This window comes from Bos grunniens, chromosome 8, assembly GCF_055505025.1.
Source record: "Bos grunniens cultivar Pamir isolate PY7600 chromosome 8, Bosgru_T2T1.0, whole genome shotgun sequence".
In the NCBI taxonomy this organism is placed as follows: domain Eukaryota; kingdom Metazoa; phylum Chordata; class Mammalia; order Artiodactyla; family Bovidae; genus Bos; species Bos grunniens.
In genome coordinates, this window is record NC_141172.1 from 96,890,084 (window position 1) to 96,896,312 (window position 6,229).

At 46.6% G+C, this 6,229-nt stretch overlaps 1 long non-coding RNA gene across 1 annotated transcript; it reads left to right on the forward strand.

The window, feature by feature from the left end:
* The first annotated feature begins 809 nt into the window (after positions 1-809).
* Positions 810-5,986, forward strand: LOC147367748 (uncharacterized). The gene is made up of 3 exons (XR_015169302.1): positions 810-2,222; positions 2,963-3,152; positions 4,513-5,986. It is a non-coding gene; the product is annotated as an uncharacterized LOC147367748 (long non-coding RNA).
* The last annotated feature ends 243 nt before the right edge of the window (positions 5,987-6,229 follow it).

Genomic DNA, 6,229 nt, shown 5'->3' on the forward strand with positions numbered 1-6,229 from the left:
TGCATATATGTAGTCGTTCAGTTCTCTGCAAGAAAGAGTACAGCTTTAATGAATTTCTCAAAAAGGTCCCTGAACAAAATAGTATCAAGAACTAGTCATGTGGCTTCTGGTTCCTACCGAAGTGGAATTTTGATTCAGCAGGTCTGGGGTGAGGTCTGGGACTCAGTTTTTTTGCTTTATATATTTGGTTGTAGATTTCCGGGTGATTCTAACCCTCAGTCTTGGGAACCATTGAGCCAGTACTCTACTTCTCAGTCTTCAGTGAAGCACATGAAGCTCCTGGGGATCTTGATAACATACAGATTCTGATTCCCATGACTGGGATTGGGGCAGAAATTCGGCTTCTGTCACCAAGGTGATGCTGCTGCTGGTGGTGGGTGGACCACACTTTGAGTATAAGGTTCTAAAGGCACCCTTACTCGGGTCAGTTATGGGACATTGGTTAGATTCAAACCACATCCAATTCCTTTGCTTGAGAATTGAGGCAAATTCCTCAAGCCACTTCCCTTTGATGAACATTATTAGATGGGAGTGAAGATATTTCTTAGGTGTGTTGAGTACTTCAGAGCCAAAAAATTCCATTTCTAGTGGCAGAATGGAGAATGGAATGAATAAGTCAGCGGTTCGATGGGCTTACATCCTCGGCCCCATATTGATCATTCTCGTGTATCTTTAGGGATGATAGCTATAAATAATGGAATGTATGACTAATAGTGGCTTAAACCAATTGGGGTTTATTTTTCATACGTAGCAAAAAGTGTACAGTAGTGTTGGGATTGTTGGGCCAGCTGCCAATATTCAAGGACCTGGGGATATTTTGTCCTCCTGCTCAATGTCTCTAGCATGACATGAAAACAAATCTCCCAGCATCCTGCTAGGATTTGGTACAGGAAGGAGGGACCCTGGTTGGAATCATGTCACCTAGTCAACTCCAGCTGCAAGAAATGTTGGACAAGGATAATGAACACTTTCAACCTCTATTCTTTTTTAAAATTAATGGATTAATTACTTTTTAGGCCATGCCCTATAGCATGTGGGATCTTAGTTCTCCAACCAGGCATCAGAACCTGTGTCTGCCGCATTGAGAGTGCAGAGTCTCGACCCCTGGACCACCAGGGACGTCCTCAAACTGTTTCTTGAGAACAGCAAGAGGGGAGAGATGTGAGAAACGTTCTTGGGGCAGCTCACCGTAGTCTCTGCCACATCCTGTGATTCTGGGCACCTTACTGACTCTCCCTGAGCTTCCATTTCCTCATTTGTAAAACAGGAGAATTAAGTGTCGTGTGTGATTCCCACACCAGAAGCAACGGCATCACCTGGAAACTTGAGTCCCACCCTGGACCTACTGAATCAGAAACTCTGAGGTGGAGACCAACAGTCTGTATTTCAACAGGCCCTCTGGGCATTTCTGATGCACTCGCAAGTCTGAGAACCACTGCCTATAGAGACTTCTGGGAAGACTAAGCAAGATGATTATTTAAGGCTTTTAACACACAGGGAGTGTTCGTAACTTGAACGCTGGCAGTTCACATCTGAGACCCAAACAGACTGTGATCAAGACCATTTCTTGGAATGCTGACTTGGAACCAGAAGTTTAAAAAACATCCAAGAAGGAATTTCCAAGGTTTGTTCTGACTGGTGATATCAGTCATCTGAATCTCTGGGATCCTTTGAGGATCTGTTGACTAAGGGCTCTACGGAAAGGCTGAAGAAAGTCGACATCAACTATTCCTATATTTTCCCAGATGATCACAGCTTTTGTGAGAAAAAAGTCACATATTGTAAGATTCGCCCTTTCTAAGTGCATAATTCAGAGACTTTCGGTATGTTCACTGAGTTGTGTAACCGTCTCCTATCAGATTTCAGAACGTTTTAATCACCCCCCAAAGAGAGTTTGTACCAATTAGCAATCCCTCCCCATCCTCTCCTTGCAGCTCTCCAGCAACCACTAATCTACTTCCTGTTTCTAAGGATTTTCTCTGTCTGTCTACCTATCTATGATTTATTTATTATTATTATTATTTTTTTTACTGATTTGTTTACTAGAAGGAATTGCAAGATTAATGTTGACATCATTGAAGAAAACATCACAATTCTGAGACTGAAGTCCAATATGAGTTCATCCTGTGATGTGGCTGCCAATGAAAACAACAACAATGATGATACTGTTTATTGTTGACAGAGGTGATTCCGTTGTTCTCCTGGGATATCAGCACCCTGGGGTAAATTCCTGCATGTCTATAGCCTTTGGTCTCATCTGTAAGGTAGGGGAGCTGGACTTTCTGGGATGATCTTTAAGGCCTTCTGGTTCTGAGAGTCAAAATTGTTGTTTTGAGCTGTTTGGAGTCAACCACAAGTTCTGCCCTCAGCTCTGGGTTCTGCATTGTGAGTGGGACCAATTGGCAGCGATCCATTGAAGTGGAAGTAGATGACCAGGTTGGGGAGGGCTCTGAAGCCTTGGCAGAGGAAACTGGGGTGTTGCTTTGGAGGAAGGATGGGGCTGGGGGTATAAGAGCCCTGCCTTGAAAGGTCTGTCCTGGGAAGAGGAAGCAGACGGATTCTACGGGGCTCAAGGGGCAGATGGATGACTAATGGAAAAAACTGTAGATCAACATTAAAGGAAACTACAGTAGTCAGAGATATCAAATGTGGAATGGATTATTTTGATAGGTAGCGAGTACCCGGTCACTGGAGGTATGCTCTTTGAATGGTATTTAAACCTCCAATGGGAGTCTTTCAGTTTTTTGCTAAAATATGATGCTGCAAATCTCTGAAAGTCTGGGATCAAAGTGAAGTAAATGTGTGTACAAAATCCTTGCCTCTTTCCCGCTTCCACAGACAACAGCTTATGGCAAAAATTGCAGATTTTATTTGTGCCCCCTGCCCATCCCTCCTTTTCCTTCCTGAGAAAATGTTTACCTGCTGCTGCTCCTCTCTAACTGGACTTGTGTTCCGCCTATAGGGAATTTCTCCAGGGGCGTGTGAAAAAAACAGTCCTCCTGTTGGCATTCTTTCATCATGGAGACAGTGAGCATTTGGAAAACGGTCCCCATCTCAGTGTAATGCGAGAGAGGCATGAAAACAGATGTTGCTGTACAGGGGCCTGGGGGCTTCACAGTGGCATAAACAAGCTGAACGGGAACCTCAGACAGGTGAGGGCTTCTCTGCTAGGATGGCTAAGGATGCCTTTGCAGTCCAGAAGCTTAATTTGAGCTCTGATAGAAACAAGGAGTCCTCACCAAAGGCAAAGGCTGAGGGGGTTGCTTTTGAGGTTGCAGCTCCTGTTAGAAAGTTCCCTACCAGTTCCCTTGGTACCAGAGTGGCAGTGCCAGATGGATTAGCACTGAGGCTGGCCAGGCCGTGTCTCATCATTGGGTTTATTTCATGTCATGAATTTCATGTCATGAATCTTCACATCAACCCAAGGATACATTGTTATTATTATTTTGTTATTCCTGATTTACAAAGGTGGGAACTGAGCCATCAACTTGCCTAAGAGTTTACACAGGAGCAGACAGCACTGGGTAACAGGAGCAACCAGGGACTTAGAAAGACCTCCCTTGGAGATGCCAGTTGGATTGGCCTCAAGGGATGAGCAGAGGTCGATCAAGGGTGGAGTCGACTTTGGAAACATTCAGTGTGAAGCTGAGGAGAGCCTGAAGCATCAGAGGTGCTCGACCTTTCTGAGCAATGGGCTGAGCAATGGCCCTGTACAGATGGCAGGGAGTGAGCAGAAGGCAGCTGCCTGGGAGGAGAGGCCAGTCCATGAAGGACTTGTGTGTCTTGCTCTAGGCAGCTGGACTTTGACCTCTAAAGCAGGCACTGGGGACTTGCCCTGGTGGGTGTGAGAAGTCTCTCTCCAGGCAGTTCTTGGCTCTTGGAGAGTGGGCTTTCCCTCCACTGTCCCGTCCCCTGGTTCCCTCAGGGTCGAACTTCCCCACCTTGACCTTCTCTTAACAAGTGCGTGTTTGTGACTCTAGCGGTTTTCAGGAGTCACCGAGGGGCCCGTCTCACCTGATCTGCCCCAAGAAACTTCCCAGGCAAGACCTTTGAAATCTGGTTCCCAATTGCTACAAGGTGCATCTCCTTCCAGCAGGGCTGCCCCATCCTATGGATGCTGAATTTGACTTTGACTCAGCTTTGCTCTCCATATGCAACAGACTGGCCACGTTGGGGAGTGGTCTTCCTTTGGGGCCCGACACAAAGTGTAATGATTTAGGCTCCCGCAGGACTCTTTATGAAAGACTGGGCTGTTAGGGAATCCACTCCCAGCATGCAGTGTGTCGCCCTTGTGTCCTGGCAAGTGGATGCTGGGAAACACAGAGTGAAGACTTTGGTACCAAGGGTACCAGAATTTGGATGCTGGCTTAGCCTGTCTCCAGCTGTGTGACTATGGATGATAAACTAGGATAAAAATACCTGTTAAAGGTTAAAGATCGTAGAAAGTATAGCTAGCTGGGAGGTGTTTGGGCACCAATTTTTTTATTCTTTGTATTTAATTCTTCTTTGCAGAGCCCCTGACAGGATGTCTTGAAGAAGCTCCTCCTTCCTGGGGCCCCAGAGTGTGAGCAGAGTTTATGATGGTCCCCAGGCAGTTGGGTCCTCCCAGTGTCTCCTGCAGACAAATGTTTAGACTGAACTTCACCCTCTGCACAATGAGGAACATGTTTTAAAGGCCTCACTTGTCAAAAAAGACTTATAAAATGGACTTAACGAGACTTCTGGATAGAGTGGGAGCCCTCCAATTGGCTGGTCTGGGGAGCAGGGCTGGAATGCAGCCTCCAGCGTGCTTGCCACACTGCGCTCCATGCCTGTCACATCCCGGCTGGGTCACGTGCCCCCTGCCCACCCCTCCCTTTACTTCCTGCTGAAATGTTTACCTGACGTTGCTTCGAGATGACTGACTGTTAAATGCCCTGCAAATATAAAACTCTGCTGTGAAGTTACACTAGGGGAAAGTCCAGAAAACCCTACAGTTTAATGTTGCAGGCGGCTTCTCCTGAACAGAGGCCAGACAGCAGAATCCTTCTAGGCTAGCCCCTTCACTTTCTGAATGGGGAGACTGAGGCCCAGAGAGGAGGGAGCTTGCATATGACACATACTTTACAAAAGTAATTTTTAAAAAGATTTAAAACATGAATAGATAACACGTAGGACACAGCTTTATGCTGGGTGGGAGCTCTTAGACTCTTCCCATCCCCCAACCCCCTCCCTACTCCTGCCTGCTCCTGATCCTTCATTTTTTTCCATAAACAGAGAGCAGTTTATCCTCTTAGTACCAAATGAGGTGGGTAGCATATTGTTCCCATTTTATAGAAACATTAACTTTTTTTTTGGTTTTTTTGATCATGCCTCACAGCTTGTGGGATCTTAGTTCCCAAACCAGGGATCAAACCTCTGACTCCTGCAGTGGAAGCTCAGAGGCCTACCTACTGGACTGCCAGGGAAGTCCCGAGAAACACTGAACAAATCCACCAGGGTGACACAGCTTAGCTGGCTGGGTGGTGGCTAAACCAAGATTCCATCTTGGTTGTGCCCAGTGACAGGGCTGTCTCTTTATTACCATCCCATTTTACAGATGAGCACACTGAGGCTGGTGAGGGAGGGTCTTACCGCCTGAGGCAGCAGCTGATCCACGATGCAGATCAACTCTGGCCTTGTGGAAAATCACTGGTCCTTTCCCAGCACTTCTGACCCCTGCCTATCCATGGTCAGCTCCTGAAAACTCAAGTCTGTTTGTTAAGCTCCATGGCCCTTTTCATTGTTAGAAATATTTGAACTTCAAAAATGAGGGAGTGTAGGGGCATATGTGGCTTCTGTGGGACAGAGATAGTGAGGATGGATGTTTTCATGTTCAATGGGCAGCCCCAGGCTGGATTCCTGATTCCCTTCTGTATCTATTTTCTCCTTGGCCCCTTTCCTGGTACATAGTAAGTGCTCAAGAAACAATCCCTGAATAAATGAGTGACTGAATGGGATGAATGAACTGTGTTGTGTGAACATGTTAGGTCCTCATTTGGCCATTGGCTCCTGGTTCTTGGGGATGGGGCCTCTCCTTCCCTCTGCCTGCAGGGCCTGGCATGGTGCCTCGGCTGGAGAAGGCATTCCCTGGTACACACTGAACAAGTGCTTTGTAGGCTGCTGGTGCTGAATCACCCGGCTGGCCTTGGTCTGTGTAGGAATTTGGACCCCACTTTTGGAAATACTCTCATCTGGGTGCATTTATAAA